General features: G+C 37.1%; 1 protein-coding gene across 4 annotated transcripts in view; it reads left to right on the top strand.

The window, feature by feature from the left end:
- The window catches only part of metap1d (methionyl aminopeptidase type 1D (mitochondrial)), a 136,597-nt gene that overhangs the window by 44,445 nt on the left and 73,591 nt on the right, over positions 1–18,561 (top strand). The window lies entirely within an intron of this gene.

Here is an 18,561-nt window from a genome sequence, read left to right as displayed (position 1 = left end):
AGACTGTGGAACCGTGTGCTGTGGTCAGATGAGCCCACATTTCAGCTAGTTTTCGGAAAAAACGGGCATCGAGTTCTCCGTGCCAAAGATGAAAACAACCATCCAGATTGTTATCAGCAAAAGGTGCAAAAGCCAGCATCTGTGATGGTATGGGGGTGCATCAGTGCCCACGGCATGGGTGAGTTACATGTATGTGAAGGTAGCATTGACTCTGAGGCATATATTAGGATTTTAGAGAGACATATGTTGCCATCAAGGCGACGTCTCTTTCCAGGACGTCCATGCTTATTTCAGCAGGACAATGCCGGACCACATTCTGCATGGGCTACAACAGCGTGGCTTTGTAGACACAGAGTGCGTGTGCTTGACTGGCCTGCTGCCAGACCAAATCTATCTCCTATTGAAAATGTATGGCTTATCATGAAGAAGAGAATCAGACAACGGAGACCACAGACTGTTGAGAAGCTGAAGTCTTATATCAAGCAAGAATGGACAAAGTTTCCAATTGCAAATCTACTACAATTAGTATCCTCAGTTCCAAAACGATTAAAAAGTGTTATTAAAAGGAAAGGTGATGTAACACAATGGTAAACATGCCTCTGTTCCAACTTTTGTTGAGTGTGTTGCTGCCATCAAATTCTAAATTTGTGTATGTTTACAAAATACAATTAAGTTGGTCAGTAAAACTATTGAAAATCTTTTCTTTGTACTTTTGTCAGTTAAATAAAGGTTCACATGAATTAACGTATCACAGATTTTTGTTTTTATTGCATTTTGGAAAATATCCCAACTTTTCTGGAAATGGCGTTTATATATTTAAGATACAGTTAGATAGGTTTTTACATGGTAAGGGAATTAAGGGTTATGGGGAAAAGGCAGGTAGATGGAACTGAGTTTATGGACAGTTCAGCCATGATCTTATTGAATGATGGAGCAGGCTCAATGGGTTGGATGGCCTACTCCTGCTTCTATTTCTTATGTTCTTATGAAAACTCCTTGTTATTTTGAACAACTCTCTTAAATCTGTTTACCTATACTGTGCAATAGAGAGCTGTCTTATTTAGTCTTTTCAGATAATTGAAATTCTGTATCCATGATTTTATTACTGTAGGAAATTTTTATGTCTATCAGTTCTTGATGTAAAATATGATAGTCAGGTTATATTAAGGCTTCAATTTCTGACAATGTCAGCAGAGCATAATTGGACAAACTCTATTAATGAGAAGCTGCCCTGTCCTTACACCAAAAGATTTCTAGTTCCATTGTCATTCTGTGCCTGTTAGGTAATCTCAATTGGGCTATTCTTCAATTCTTCATATGATATTATTACCTCCTTGATTAAGAACTGGCAGGTTTGGATTGGAGGGAGAGCAATGATGCTGAAAAAAGAAAAATTTCTGGGTGCAGAGGAAAGAAGTTTAATTGAAGTCTGTGGTTCCAAGTTCCCTCTGAAATTCTTGCCCCTGGAAGCCTAACCTGTGCCTTTGTCACCTCAAGTATTATATTTAAACTCTGCTAAATAAGCAAAATGACTTATCCCTAACTATCATATTATGCAAATCACTAAGGTCACTATTAATCAGAAACCTAACTGATTCAGCCACATAGATATTGTGGCTACGATATTTACTGTGACTCCTGGATGGCATGATCTGCATTGCGTCATTAATTTCCTGACTTTAGAAACTTTTTCACTATCTGTTAGGCAGATGTTAGAAATATTATGGCATACATTTATTTCACTTGACTGAATGAGTGCAGCTACAAACAACCCAAAGAAAATTAATCTGTTTGATTAGTATCCCCATCTATTATCTTGAAAATTCTTCCTTGCTGCCGCATAGCTGTAATGTGTACCATCTAGAAAGTGCACTTCCCTGCCTTAGCAAGACATTTTCAACCAGACCTCCCAAGCTTGTATCCATTACTATCTAGAAGGACATATCTGAATATCAACAAAATTATGTAGGAGAAGATAGCTATTAGCCACCAGCACCAAACAGATAAGAGCATCAGGCGTTAGTTTTATCTACCTCCGTAAATTCTGTTCCATTGACTTCAGTGTATCTAAATGTGAAGGAATGAATACAGCAAACAACTGATATACATGAATACTTTAGCTTCAGCAACCAAATAATGTATTTTGTATCTTGTTTCTTATCAAGAGATAATAGCTGCTGTATTTATGATGCATTAGTTCACTATTAACCAATCTTTGTGTTGCTTTTGATTAGAAATTTGGAGTTGAAGTAATTGGTTAATGGGCATGAAAGATTACTGAAGTATGTAAGGTTTTTTAGCCAAGATAAGATTTTCATAATAGATGCCAAACATTTCTAAAGAGAACAAGAATCCCTTGCGTTACTTTGCCAATAATAATTCATTTTATAGATTGTATTTGCCACTAATAAAACTATATAAAAATATTCAGTACTGTGAAAAATTTGCTGTATACGGTAAATTAACTCAAAACTATGTACGAATATAAATACAATATTAGACCAAAATAATGGTCCACTAAAATAATTTAGAAATGTACTTGTTTTTCTTTTAGATACTGAAAATATTTCAAATGAACCCATAGCTCCCTTGTTGAGGAAATTGTAACACTAATTAATTGTAACATTAATTATGAGTTTTCTCATAATTAATCTGTTTTAAAACATTTAGTTTAACTAATCAATGTTAATTTGAAATCCTATAAAATAATCAATATCTGGTTAGCAATTATTCATGAGAAATTTATGCAAATTGAACAGGATATATCTTTTGCATTATCAGTGACTAACAGTAAAATATTGTTTCATTCCACTTTTGAAGAAGTATTCAGTAACCAAGCTGTGACCTGGTAAGTTACAAATTTATGCAGCATTCCTCACTAGAGTTTGAAAGAGTGTCATGTAATTATCCACAAGTGTATTCATTGTTAAGTGATAAAATAGATGCAGTTTTTAAATGTAGCAAAATCATGCAGTGATTCATGTTTAAAGAAATGAATAAAAAAGCAGGAAATGTATCTGACATTTTAAATTTTGTTCATTAAACTCATTCGTGAGTAGTTAACAGGATTAAACTTTATTCCTTAGTGTGTAGTTTTATGGTGATATTAATCAACCAATGCCTGTTTAAAGATAGCATGTAAAGCACAAAAAAGTACATGAACCATTCTAAATTAGTTTGTCAATTGGTCATTCTGGCTTCTTTATGTAAATTCCACCATCCAATTTACCTTCTACCACTATTGAAGGATGACTTAATTTGTTCTATCATGTAAGATTCTGACAAATGGCCTGATGTGAATATGTTTCATTTCACAAAAGAAACTGCACAAAGCATCTGGATTCTGGGTTGTTGGACATGAGTCCCTTCCCTTGATTGCTTCCGGTGTACTAAATTGGGCAGATTTTACCATGCAAATAGGTTTCAAAATGGAGCATGCCCTTTGACTATCTACATAATTACATGCTTGTCTCTGTATTTTATTTGGCTGCTGGAGCAGTTAACCTCTGAAAAAGAAGGCTGATGATGACATGACCAGCACAAATATGCAGACACTGCAACGTCAATGCACTGTTGTTTGAGGTAGCCTCTAGTCCTAACCCTGAAACTCATGCCTCAACAGCCAACTGAAGTATATAATATGTAAATCTTTGTTGTTAACTTTTGTTGTAAATTGTTAATTCATCTGTTTTATTATAGATATCCTCTGCAGGTTATCACAATCAAAGAAAAGGCTTTTTAAAAACCATATTTGTTTTTCATCTCTGAAAATTGTTATCTTTATATTTGCACTCATTACAATTTATCAACAACATGAATTTACTGTTAGTTAAACTTGAAGAATTCTTGTCTTTCTACTAGGATGAATAAGTGTATCGACCCTCAGGCAACTTGTATTACAATTATTCAACAACTCTAGTTTTAATTTGTTGTGAAAATGTAGTCTTTGTCATTAGTCAATTTGAACAAATGAACCTCAGCAATAAGATACATTGAGTATCTGCCTTCTCTAACAAAGTTTGGAGGGGAAACAAATCAGTTAGTTAGAAAAATACTGCTTGCAGTATGTTTGATATATCCAGATGTTAGTATTTTCTTGGAGGCTTATTGCAAGGCATTATGGTACATGACCAGCTGTCACTAATGATTGATGATGTTGATGTATCAAATGGGTTGTGAAGATGTGGTTTCAGAATAGCCACAGAAATATTAAGATTTTTCTTCCCTGGAAAGGAAGCGTGTGGGTAGTTCCAGAATTTTCCCACATTATTTCAAAGCTCCCATGAGATATGTGATTTCATCACTATTTTCCCCAAAATGAAATGCCTTCATTTCTTAGCTTTTGGGGCAAAGGGAAGTTACAGACAACTTACTCACTATTTAAAATACGATTTTTCCAGAGTAAATTTATTGATGGCATTATATATATTTGAATTTGGTATCTAAGGCTAAAATCCCTATTTTTTAAAAATAAAATGTGATAAATAGCTGTAATTGATTATAGATTGATAATGTAAGCTGTAATAAAATATTGGCTAACTCTGCAATATGCTTTTGGTTTTCATCTTAGCAATGTTTTGCTGCAAGTGTTTGAGATCTGTTCAACCCAAAGTTAGCAAAGATAATCTGTGTAACCCATTTTGCCGTAGAAAAACACTGGAAATTGAAAACTTGTGTGATCACATCTATTCACTGAGTATCATTTTTATAATTCAAAAGCACTGTTGTAATTTTGAATTAAAATTTGTTTTCAAAGCTCTCAAAGTTTGATTAAGTTTATATTTTTTTAAAAATCAGATTTAATACCATTCTATTAAATGGATGTTCATTTGTTTACTAATATGGAAAATATTTCCCATAATCCCAAGATTATGATAGCAAATAACTTTGACTCTTTTCAGGTTAATAACTTTTGAAAGAAGCAGTGTTTGCTTGAAAGTAGGTTTAAGATAAATTACCTGTTTACATAAAGCCTTCATATTTTCTAAAGTTCAAAGAACTTTATTAGTTTCCCTAATTAATTTTTTAATAGTTTTTTACAGTTTGCTTTTAATTAATCCACAATTATTGATAAGCCTAGATGGATAACAGCAATGAATTGGTGAATTTTGCAAGTAACAGAATTAATTAATCCTCCCAAAAGTTGCTAGCTTTATTGATTATTGATTATAATTAATGAGTAGTTATTACATTGAAACTCTTGGGTTGACACCGCACTGTTTTGCTGTCAATTAATTAAAGTATCATTCCATAAATAAGATGCTTTCAGTATCTGGGTGCCAGTACTTAATGTGTCACTAAAGCTGGGGTTCCTCAAAGTAAATTCAAATGTCTGGCATGAGTGTTGGAGAGGAAATAGTTCAGAGATTGATGTAGTGATGGATAATGACTGTATTTCATTGAGATGAAAATTTGTCCTGCTCAGCGGCATTTTAATAGTCAATGTGCTGTAAATCATATAAGCAAATTTAGTAAGTATACTGTATTTGTTTGACTTGTTATGCATTTAAAGAGAGGATAGTGTACAGAGCTATATCAATATAAGATCATAATATGATTATTGCTAAAAGTAACTTTTTATGGAAACCGAATAAATTTGAGAGGCATTTTAAGGGCATGGCATTCTGCTGTGCATCAGAACTTGCATTCCCCTCGGGGTAAAAAAAAACACCTCGTATTAATTAATTATTTTAGTCACTGGCAATGTTGGAATCAAAATATTTTCATTTAGTTAATTTTCTGCACCCTTTTAAAATACATTGTTGCATTGCTGTAAGGCTTAGACTCAGTGAGAATAAAAGAAACTGATATAATTCCAAAGGAAAGATGCTGTATGAATTTGCAAGTGAGCCAGCATCTTGTGTTTTTCTTTGTCCTTATTTGTGAGAGATTTTGAGTTGGGAAGTGTCATGGTGAGCAAAACAACAAACTGCGGTCACATATTGCCAAATGAATTTTTATGGTGTGGATGGGTTCCATTCAAAGCTGACCATTTTGTATTGGTTGCTCTAGAGATTCTTGAATGTCAAACAACGATATTTGGTAATATTTTTATTTAGTTTAAATCAAATTAGTTATAGTTGGTTTCTCAGTCTAGAGTTTAGCACTTTTGACTAGCACTTTTCAAAGACAGTAGCCCGACCCAGAGAAACAAGATCAATATATAAAGAGTGATCACTTATAAAAGCATTGGCTCTGAAGTCTAATTGGCAATTACCATTCCTCTGTCTCTTCATGCCCCTGCACCCCTCACCAAAGTTTAAAAATTATACTTGATCGGATTGCATCTGCTGTCTGGATACCTAGAATGAATTCCTGCCTACTCCACTGCTGTGAAGTACTCTTCCAGGAGTCTGGATGCTGGAATCTTCTTTCCATGAACCCAAGCACTAATCCTTGCTGTATTCCACAAACTATGATCTGTGGACTACCGCAGGACCAATGCTTGGGCTCCTGCTTTTAAAAGGTGATCTGGAAAATCTTAAACCAGATGAAAATGTGAGTAGTCATGTAGATGTAAGGGTTGAAAAGGAAATAAGCCAGCTAAGTAAATGACAGCTGATAGATAATTCACTCCTTCCATCCTTGGAACAATTTGGGAAATGACAGGTCATTGCCACAGTAGAAGAATCAGAAATGCTATTTTTTTTTAAATGGTGAGAAATTGGGAATCATTAGTATTAAATAGGATATGGGTATCCTTTTCATTGAAAGCTAGAGTGCCAGTGTAGCAAGCATCTCATCATCATTATGTGCCTTGGCATATGACTTCGGTGATCATGGCCTTTGACCCATAATTGTTCTTGGTTTGCCATTGCCTTCTCTTGGCAGTATCTTTATAAGATGGGTGACCCCAGCCATTATCAATACTCTTCAGAGATTGTCTGCCTGGCATCAGTGGTCGCAAAACCAGGACTTGTGATGTGCACCAGCTACTCATATGTCCATCTACTACCTGCTTCCATGGCTTCACATGACCCTGATTGGGGGCTGCAGCTGCTACACCTTGCCTAAGGGTAACCTGCAGGCTAGTGTAGGGAAGGAGTGCCTTACATCTTCTTTGACAGAGACGTATATCTATCATGCCATGCAGGCAGGTAACTAGCAAGGCACGTATTATAAATACGAGAAATTCTGAAGATACTGAAGATCCAGAGCAATGCATATAAAATAATGAAAGAACTCAGCAGGTCAGGCAGTACCCATGGAAATGAAGAAAGGGTCAATGTTTTGGGCCGAGACCCTTCTTCAGGACTGGAAAGGAAGGGGGAAGAAGCCAGAACAAAAAGCGGGGAGAGGGGCAGGAGGACTAGCTAGAAGGTCATAGGGGAAACCAGGTGGGTGGAAAGTAGGATATTACTGCTATTATTGGCCATTATTATAAGAGAATTTGGATAGAACAGTAAAGATATCTTTGTACAGTACAGATACAGAGGGCCTTGGTGAGAGCATACCTGGAGTCTTGTCTGCAACTTTGATCTCCATATCTAAAAAAAGCATATAGTTGAAGAGGAGGTGCAGTGAAAATTCATCAGAATATTTTCTAGGATGAAGGATCTATTATTTGAGCCGAGATTTAGTGTTCTAAAGTTTAAAAGAATGAGAAATGGAACAGATTCTTTGACAGGGTAGATGTAGGAACGATGTTATCTCTTGCTAAGGGTTGTAGAACTCTTAGCAAGAGGGCACCATGGTAGTGTAGTGTTAGCACAACACTGTTACAGCTCGGGGCATCAGAGTTTGGAGTTCAATTCCAAGGTCTTCTGTAAGCAAGTTTGTATGTTTCTTCCCATGTGTGTATGTCTTTTTCCTCCAGGTGCTCCGGTTTCCACCCACAGTCCAAAGAAGTACCAGTCAGTAGATTCATTTGTCATTGTAAGTTGTCCCATGATTAGGCTAGGGTTAAATCGGTGGGTTGCTGGGCAGTGCGGCTCAAAAAACTGGTAAGTGCTGTATCTCTAAATAAAATCAAATAAAAACACTCTCAAAATAAGAGGCCATTTAGGACTGAAATAAAGAGAAATTCCTTCACTCAAAGGATGGTGAATTCTTCAAATTCTACCCCAGAGTGGATATGGAAACTCAGTCATTGGTTATATTCAAATCAGAGTCTGAGAGATTTCTATTTACTAAAAGAATCAAGGAGTGTGGGGATATGACAGGATAACAGTGTATTTGAGGCAGAATTTCAAAAGGTAGAGCATGCTTGAGGTGCCAAATGGCTTTTTCCTTCTCTTATTTCATATATTGCCCTTTATTGACATCATGAATGCAAAAACTGGTTCATTTCTGGAAGTAATGATGTGAAGTTCCCTGACTGATATTAGTCCTTAAAGCTAAGTATCAGAGCAATAATTTTAGTCCTTTTCAGGCATTGCATGCTCTTTTGAAAGATTCCAAGCTTTTTTTCAGCTACTCACTAAAGTGAATCAAACCATTTAGTTAGTACTGAATTTAAAACCCCGCATCCAAGTCACCTAGCAGGCGACCTGATTATACTACAACCTCATATTCACTGCTGGCAGAAGTACTTGATGGAATAATGATTACAAGGCTTCAGAGAAAGAGCTGGTAAATAGAACAACCTGAACTACACATTAAAAATCTGGCCCAAGTTTTTATGGGAAGGAATAATTCTGTGTAATATTTTGCAAATTCAGTTATTTCTTTCCATTCATTTCTTACCCAGAGCACTTTAAAAATGTTTTTCTAACCCTACTATTCCAACAAGGTGCTGTCTTTGTGACTTGCAAAGTTAATGGAAGGCTGTTGAAAAGTTGTACTTGCCCGTACTATCTTTGGGCAGACAGTGAACTACTTCCTGAACTGGACCCATGTCCTGGGGATGAAGTTGGTGTCACTGACCTTTCTACCTACTTCAGTCCTCTATTATGGCCTACTGGGAAAAAGATGCTTCCTCCTTGCCCTGACTTCCTCAATTGAAACCTCTTGGGAGGCATCAAAAAGCACGAGCAGAAATTCTCATTATAGAATATGTTCAAGAATATTAAAATAGCAACACAATCAAGAAATGCAACCATATTCAGAATCTTTTTATATTTGATGCAGAAATTGGGATTGATCCCCAGTTTCCAATCTGAATATGATTCAAATAGGAATAATGCCTGGCATATAAGATATCCAAAACCAAACATCGTAGGACATTCTTGTTTGATTTGTGACCCAAACTTAAACTGACTTGCTATCATGTTACTCTTCAATCTTATGAAAAGAAGGAGAATCACATAGGATGGATGAGTCACTGCTGTGAGTGAAATAAACTTAGCATCCTGGAATAACACAACAGTTTTCTAAGAATTTTATCCTCATATCAAAAAAACTAAGATTTCTTGCAGACATAACCAGTGGCAACTCATGAAGTTATTAAAGACGTAATCTAGAAGTGAAATGGATCTCCAGCCAGTTTTTTTTTGTTGTTCACAGTATGTAAACATCAACAGCAGGGACACCATTTATTGTCCGTTCCTTACCCTCTGAGTAGTGTTCTGAAAGGCCATTTTAAATGACAATTCAGAATCAACCACACAGATTGGTCTGGAGTTTGTTCTATTCGCTCACAGGAGGTAGATGTCACTAACAATATGATTATTTATTTTCTGTCCTAATTACTCCAGTATTGAAAAGACGGTAAACTACTTTGGAGGATCCAGAGTCAAATACATATCAGACCAACTGAAGCTGGCAAGTTTCCTTCACTAAGGGCATAAGTGAGTTATTAGGACAACCTAATTATTTCATTCTAGCTGTTATTGAAGCTAGCTTTTTAATTTCTAGATTTACTTAGTTACTTAAATTTAAATTCTCCACCTGCTGAGATGGAATTCGTCATATGAAAATCATCAACCTGAAAAATTAACGCTTAACGTTCTCACTACAGAACCTACCAGACCTGAGTATTTTCAGCATTTTCTGTTCATTTTTCTGATTACCTTTAAATCAGAATAAATAAATAAAATCAATTATAATATATGTATATTGAATAGATTAAAAATCATGCAAAAACAGAAATAATATATATTAAAAAAGTGAGATAGTGTTCAAGGGTTGAATGTCCATTGGATGGCAAAGGGGAAGAAGCTGTTCCTGAATTGCTGAGTGTGTGCCTTCAGGCTTCTATACCTGCTGTGCTTCCCTTGTCCATATCTTCTTGGTCCTCACTACTGGTGTTGCAGACTTCAGTCTCTGCCTGTACTCAGGGAGTAGAAGAACAGTCAGGTGATCAGACTTCCCAAAATGAGGGCATGAAATAGCACGGTAGGCATTCTCGATGGTGGTGTAACAATGGTCCAGTGTATGGTCTCCTCTAGTATTACAAGTGATCTGTTGATGGTAATTGCTTAGTGATTTTTTTTTCGGACTGGCCTGGTTAAAATACCCCAAGATGATGGCAAAGGCATTAGGGTGCGCTGTTTCATGCAAGTTGATCACGTTGCTCAGATCATCTAAAGCCTGATTGACATTGGCCTGAGGTGGAATTTATACTGCTACCAAAATGATCCCGGAGATCTCCCGCGGTAGAGAAAAAGGACAGCACTTGACTGCTAGATATTCCAGGTCTGATGAGCAGAATTGGGACAGCACTGATATGTTTGTGCACCAAGAAGAGTTGACCATGAAGCATACTCCTCCACCTCTGCTTTTGAGAGACTCTATAGATCTATCCTGACAGTGTATAGTAAACCCAACAATCTGAATCACTGCATCCAGTCCGGAAGGGGTTAACCAGGATTCCGTGAAACGAAGGACACACGCGGTCCTAATGTCCCTCTGATTCTGTACTCTAGCTCTGAGATCATCAATTTTATTCACCAGAGACTGCACATTTGCCAGCAAGATATTCAGTATGAGGAGTTTAAAACCCTGTTTCCTTAAACGCACTTGTATCCCTGACCTGCAGCCACGCTTCCTACATGAAATCCTATATGGACGCACCCATCCACAATCAGTATTGTTTCCATCAGTTTTAAACAGCGATAGTTTGTTTAAATGCATTAAGACATCTTTGTTGACTGTACTGACCTTGGAAGCAGTTGCGCTTTTTAGCTGTATCAAGCTGAAACGAGAATATTTAATCATATCTATTGAGAGTTCTGCTGCTATGGGAGTCACCCCTAGATTGAACACGGATAGTTTTGAAAAGTTATGGCAGGAAATAAACACAGTAAACTTAAAAAAAACATAACAATGGAAGACCTCAGCAGGTCCAGCAGCATCTTTGGAAAAGAAATATGAATGTTGACATTTCGACTGGAAACATCTAGGTACACCTTTTGCTTCACAGATACTGCCTGACGCATTGAGTTTTTAAAGATTCCAGCATCTGTATTCACTTTTGTTTTCAGCAAACGATAATGTCTCCCTCTGCTACGTTCCATTTATATTAAATCTACTCTCTACTCTCAGTGTAATTCTGAACAGCAGCAAGGCCTCATCCGTGTGAGTTTTTTTTTACATTTCCTGTGAACAAATTCTTTTTCTGTATTGAACTGCTTGTGAATGAAAGAAAAGTAAGACATGGAAATCTGTAGTGTATTATTACAGGCTCACACTAGTCATTGTGTGATGTCAGTAAATTATTAAATCAGCAAGAAAAATTTTGCTTGAACTTATTTTTGAGTTGGGTCAGTATTCTGAGCTGATAATTCTATTTCAAAGCTTTACAGAGGTTTCTGGAGGCATCGTCTTATATGGACCTCAAAAACAACAGTACAAGTTCACATATCCTCTGGTTTCTCTTCAGATCATAAAAATAAATCAAATTCTCTTTGGCCACTTGGAAGTATGTTTTAGATCAGAAAAGGGTTTACTGAGCAGTATGACAAACTTAAAGATGTCTTGGGCCAGGACCTACAATTTTTCAAAACTGAAATTCCATAGTGCAGGTGGTGCAAAAAGTAGGAATTTGATTAAAAGTTTTGAAGATTTCAAATGACCTGAAGTAAGCAAATTTAATGGAGAAAGGAGGGATGGAAAGTGTTCCAGTGCTGAATGGACACCTTGGGATGTTAGAGATCAGGAGAGATGTTCTCTTTGCTGCTCAGGGATCCAGAAAGCTTCTAAGACCAAATCTTGGTGGGCAATTAAAGCAAAAGGTGATGGCAGAAATGTCAGGGATCATGTTCCCAGGATTATGGAAGCAAAACCTCAAGAAATTCAATGGCTTCATGTAGTCTAAGTTAGTGAGTGCATTTTCATATGCTAGATTACAACTGCTAGGTCTCATATTTCAGACATTGCTCAATACATCACATCCAGTCACACACCTACCCATAATATCTGTATATTGTTCATGTACTTGAGGTTCACTTTCAGTACTGCTGCAGATTTCACGCCAATGCCTTACAGCTTGATCAAACTGCCTACTCTCAGTGACAAGCATTTCAGCTGAGTACATTGTGAGACACTCATTGATAGTCCTTCCTCTATTTGCAAAAATGATAATGCACCACTGAAGTCAGCAGCAGTTAAATAGCAGCACACGATTATGTCCCCCTGCCATAGCAGAGTTAGTGCTCTGTTATTAGAATGGCTTTTGGTAATTACATGAGCAACAATAGGAGTGAAACAATGGAGAAAGCTGGCATACTTATGTCTAATCTTTATACTTGCATCTCACGTTTCTCTCATTCTGACTTACAAGCTGCGGATGGCAGAAGTACGCATCTCTTACTTTACCCCATCTCCTCAATCCCTTTCTACTTGTGAGTTGGCAAAAACTCCTCCTTAACCATACAATGGTAAAAGAACATTAGTTGGAAAGGCAATAAAGCAAGGAAGGGGAAAACTGAAGCCATTCTGCTTTTCACTGAGAGGCACTAGCTCAGATGTTATTTCTATGTGATATTAAGAAGGTCAGTTAGAGGCAGGACCTGTGCATTGTTTGCAGAGGGCAAGGGCAATGCACGTGCTAGTTTCCGAAGGGTGAGGTTACAAGCAAGCATTTAGAGGTGCATCTTGACGATACAGGGTATCAAATTTAGTTTTATACCAAATTAGACACTACATTGGTAAGAGTATTATGCACACACAACTAAAATCAACCAGAAGGATGTCAAAAAGGACAACTTTTCTGAGTTAAAGGCTTTGGTTCTGGTCTCATAGCATTGCATACTTTGGCATTAGGAATCAATTTCCCATTCACTGGTGGTCCGAGTTTTCCCACACCACTGACCTTCATTTATTTCTTATTTTATATAGAGATGTGCTGTGTAAAGAGCCCTTCTGGCTCAATGAACCACACTGCCCAGCAACCTGCCTACCTAACCCTAATGTAATTGCAGGACCGTTTACAATGACCATTTAACCTACCAACTGGTATATCTTTGGACTGTGCAGGGGAACCAGAGCATCCGGAGAAAATCCATGTGGTCACGGGGAGAACGGAGAAGCCCCTTACGGAGCTGGAATTGAACTGTGAAATCCGACGCCCTGAGCTGTAATAGTGTCACGCTAACTGCTGTGCTACAGTGGTGCTCCATCATAATATCTAACAGCACAAGCCAGCATAAAAGCTAAGACAAATGAAACATTTCAAATAAAATAAAATGCTGCTTTTGTGTCTACCATTGTCTCTACCAGCCCTATTTTTGCTTTAGCTTGTCTTTGTTTCCTTACGCATCCAAGTGACCATAACAAGAATTGATTCCCAGCAGAGGAAACAATAGGTGGCCTTGAAGGACAATTTAAAACTGGAAAGCTGAAGAAGGGTCTTGGCACAAAATGTCGACTATCTATTTATTTCCATAGATGCTGCCTGACCTACTGAGTTCCTCCAGCATTTTGTGTGTGTTAAATTAAAACGGCCTTGGGTTTAGAAGATCTGGTTTCAGAGTGCTGTCCAGTTTGGCTATCTAATATAGGGATGGCCAACCTATGGCGTATGAACCAATAGTGGCGCTTTGGATGATTAGATGTGGCGTATTGCACCCCAGTGATAATAATTTTAAAAAAAGCCTACTCATGTAAAAAGTCAAACAACAGGAATTCTGCAGATGCTGGAAATTCAAGCAACACACATAAAAGTTGCTGGTGAACGCAGCAGGCCAGGCAGCATCTCTAGGAAGAGGTGCTTCGACGAAGGGTCTCGGCCTGAAACGTCGACTGCACCTCTTCCTAGAGATGCTGCCTGGCCTGCTGCGTTCACCAGCAACTTTTATGTGTGTTGCTCATGCAAAAAGTATTAACCAAAAACTGATTTGTAAAAAAAAATCTATAACAGGAATTCAAGTAGCTTAGAGCTAGAAATGGGTTTTACTGAGAATTAATCTAAAACATAGCAATTATTTTTAGTGATATTATTATTTCGTGCACATCTTTTGAATGAGTCAAACTAGGAAAGAAGAACTTTTGTTCTGCAGTCGTTCCATAACTGTTCAATACACGTTTGATACTTGTTTGATCCTGAGGCGGCAGGCATCTGCACCAGCGGTGCACCGCAGGTTTTCGCCAACTAGTTTACAATTGACACTTGTGCGCTACGGAGTTGTGCTTTGTTCGTCCTTTATGAACATTTGCAGTTTTGTACTTTTTTGAAAATTAAGCCTTGTTTTTACGTTCAGTTACCCATCACAGTGCAAAAGAAAATGAGCAAAAGAAAAGCAGAAAGTTATAGTAAGCGTGAATTCAATGAACAGTGGGAAAATTAGTTCTTATTTATAGCGGGTCTGTCAGGAAAACCATTGTGCATTGTTTGTGAAAACACTTTCTCATATAATAGAAGACATGATCTTAATAGACACTATAAAACACAACATCAGACTGAAATAGAAGGAAAACTGAAGCTAGTGCTTGGGTCTGAGTTGCGGAAAGAATATCTGATTAAGAAAACGAAAGACATCAAAAGAAGACAAAATATATTTGTTAAAATAAGTCTCATTAAGGTAAGTAATGTTTATCTTGTTTTTATATTAAATCAATATATCATGTAAAAATGCTAAATATGTCTATATTAACATTTTTACAAGAATTGAATGTGGGTACAAGAGTTGTATGGCGCATCTGAACTTGTGCGTGAAAAAAATTGACACATGGAATGTAAAAGGTTGGCCACCCCTGATCTAATAGTGGCTAATGTTGGCAGGGGATAACAAATACTATCACACTGAGAGTGGCCAACTCCACTGGCATTCCATGTGTACGTGGTCGATAGCTATGGTAGCTGTTCTGGTATTTAGTGATAAATTGCTGGACCCCAGTGATAGTGTACATGCTGATTTGAAAGTCAACTTAGCTTGCATTGCAGCAAACTGAGGTTGGATGACTGAAATAAAAACAGAAAGTGCTGGAAATAACATGGATATTGGGCAACTCCCATGGAGAGTAGAAATGAGAAAACAAGTGTGCCTTGAGTTGTACCTGGGAGACAGGTGGAGAGAACAAAGGGAATATCCATGATAGAACATAGTTTCAAGTTGTCCAGGTGACACAGAATGCTTTCAGTACCACCTTTCTTAGAAGTGGACGAGAGCAGTAAGAGAAAAATCATGTAAGAAAATGCTGAAAACATGAGCTGGTAAACAGCATTTGCTGGAAATGTAAAGCAAAAGAGAATTCTGGACATATCAGCAGATCAGAAAGCATCTGTGGAGAAGTAAACTTATTACAGGTGGGTGCCTAGATGGAAGGTGAGGTGTTATTCCTCAAGTTTATGTCCTGCTTAACTGAAGTCGACGTTCCCCCTTAACTGAAGGAGATGTTTTGCGTATTGGTCAACCAGTCTGTGTTTAGTTTCTCCACGGTAAGGGAGACTACATCATGAGCACCTTGTACAGTCCACCAGATTAGAAGAAGATGCTTCATCTGAAAGGACTATTTGGGTCCCTGGATGTTGGAATAGGAAGCGATAAAGTGGCAGCTGTTAAACCTCTGGCAGTCGCCATGAGTAGGGGAAGGTTTGGAGGTGATGGAGTGAACCAGAGAGTTGTGAAGGGAACTTTATGGAATATTCAGAATCACAATCAGGTTTATTATCACCAGCATGTGGTGTGAAATTTGTTAACTTAGTAGCAGCAGTTCAATGCAATACATAATATAGAAGAAAACAAGGTAAATCTTATTCTGTATACTTTATACAGTATACATACTGTATATTGAATAGATTAAAAATGGTGCCAAAAAACAAAAATACTATTTATTTTTTAAAAAGTGAAGTAGTGTCCAAGGGTTCAATGTCCATTTGGAAGAAGCTGTTCCTGAATCGCTGAGTGTGTGCCTTCAGGCTTCTGTACCTCCTACCTGAAGGTAGCAGTGAGAAAAGGGCATGTCCTGGGTGCTGGAGGCCCTTAATAATGGATGTTGCCTTTCTGAGACAATGTTTTCTGAGAGTCCATTGTAGCATTCATTTGTGTTGCAATAGGATGAAAGACATTGGTAATCAGAGACTGCATTGTGGTTGAGTCCATCAGAGAGATCACTTCTCTCCTGGTGCAAGCTCCCTGAAGCTCTGTGGGAGGCTAATACTGGATTCCTCTATGTTCCTTGATAAAATCTTCTTGCTAATGTGTCACACATTTCATTGTGATCTCTTGTTAACCTCGCAGACATCATATTCCTTGTATCCATTAGAAAAGAGAGAACAGCTGAATTGCTCAGCAGCTCACACAGTATCTGTGAAGAGAGAAATAGTATCAACATTTCAGGTTACATGCTTTAAGTTACAGAGAAAGGCGAGATGTAGGGAGAACATGGGAGAGTCAGACTGGAGACCAGAAAGGACTAGGTGATACAAGTGGTGGTGTTGCCATCTTAGTAAGAACGTTAAGTATAGCTAATCTGTCTGGAGGAGATGCAAGTATAAGAGATGCAAAAGGAAGAGAGGAAAAACACTACAATTGCTGAAAATCTGAAATAAAGTTGACAGCTGGAACTTATCAGTAGAATACATTAATTAATTCTTTTCTATTTTAAAGGATGTTAGAAATTATTTCTGACATAGTTTGAAACCTTACTAGGGTAGCATTTTCACTTCTACAAAATTGACAAAACTGAATACGAAATTATGCCCTAAATTATGTGAGATGTTGTGGTAGTCTTTTTCTCAGTTTTGGCAAACTCAGCTGCATATTGTTGAAAGTAAATTCTGGCATGAACCAATATACTTGGATGATGTTGAAAAATGTGTTTCTTAAATGCCCTAAAGAATATTTCTTAATATATTTTAAAGTTGTTACTAGGTGTAATTTAATTAATGAAGCAGAAATTATCTTTATTTTCAGAAATACGTCTTAGAGATAATTATTTTTAAATAAAGTGTAAGTAACCTGACTTAAATAACACAAAATGACCTAAAATCCACACAGAGCCACTTGCTTGATTAATTGGTATGTAATTGTCATTGTTTTAGTAAATTTCAAAGAGGTTATATTCAGACGCATCAAAATATGATAATTATGCCTTTAAAAGTCAACCAAAAGCTTTCTTTTCAGAGGTTACTGTAAGGTATGATTAGCTTTTTGGGAGTGTCCAACTTTTTATCCAGTGTGCTTTTTCAAACTGCAAAAGTTCATGGAAATGCAATTTGTATGAATGTTACTTAAATGAGAAGATACTCAAACATTTCCTCCAGTTTATTCACTTTTAGACTCATTGCATCTACTGAGGAGTAGACTCTTGGTGCTTAACTCATGAATCTCAGATTGAAGGAAACTTGAACATCTGCACTGTTGGAGACTTAAAAGAATGCCTATTTTATAGAGGTTACATGTGTAGCTTTGCTAATAAGCGTTGGGCCAGATCATACTTAATTTGGCCTCTGCCCTTCTTCAGTCCTTGCCATTTTCCTGTAGCTGCACCTGCTTTTTATAGTTTCACCTTCCTACTGCCTTAATGCCTGTCTATTATGGTCACCCCATGAGGCAGAGTTTGCTGCAAATAACTGTTTGGCTTTCACCATTGACACCGATACGCCTCTTTCTCCAAAACAACTCTCTTTGCTTTTTCCATTAAATACCTTGGAATTATATTTAAATATCACTAATATTCAAAGAGTTTTTAAAAAAAGTAATTAAGAAGTTTAAAGTATTCTTTAAAATTGCAAGGTAACATTTTTAAGTTATAGAAATTACTTAGAAACTCAAAATTTAGGTAAAATAAAGAAAATACTTTCTTGCACCAACCTTTTTATTCAAGGTCTTCATCATCATCATCAGATGCCATGCCTAGTTTGAGCTTTGACTGCCATGGCCACACACTCCTGTTTCGGGTCAAGTGGATCAATTCATTGGTATTCATTTCCAGTTCTCTGGCTGCTGTCTCCATCATCATTTGTCTTTGTCTTCCTTTTGCTTTCTTCCCTCCAATCTTTCCCATAATTACCATGCATTCTAAATCCTCTTTCCTAATCACATGTCCAATGAAGTTACGTTGCCTTTTCATGATCTCATACATTATTTCTCTTTTTGTGTTTGCTCTGTTCTTGACATCCTCGTTAGATATTTGTTTCGTCCATGATATTCTTTGCATCCTCCTCAGAAACCACATCTCTGCTGCTACAATTCGTTTCCTCATGTTACTAGATATTGTCCAACATTCTGAGCCATCAAG

The sequence above is a fragment of the Mobula birostris genome, chromosome 6 (assembly GCF_030028105.1).
Source record: "Mobula birostris isolate sMobBir1 chromosome 6, sMobBir1.hap1, whole genome shotgun sequence".
NCBI classification, from domain to species: Eukaryota; Metazoa; Chordata; class Chondrichthyes; order Myliobatiformes; family Myliobatidae; genus Mobula; species Mobula birostris.
This window is presented reverse-complemented; position numbering and strand designations above follow the sequence as displayed.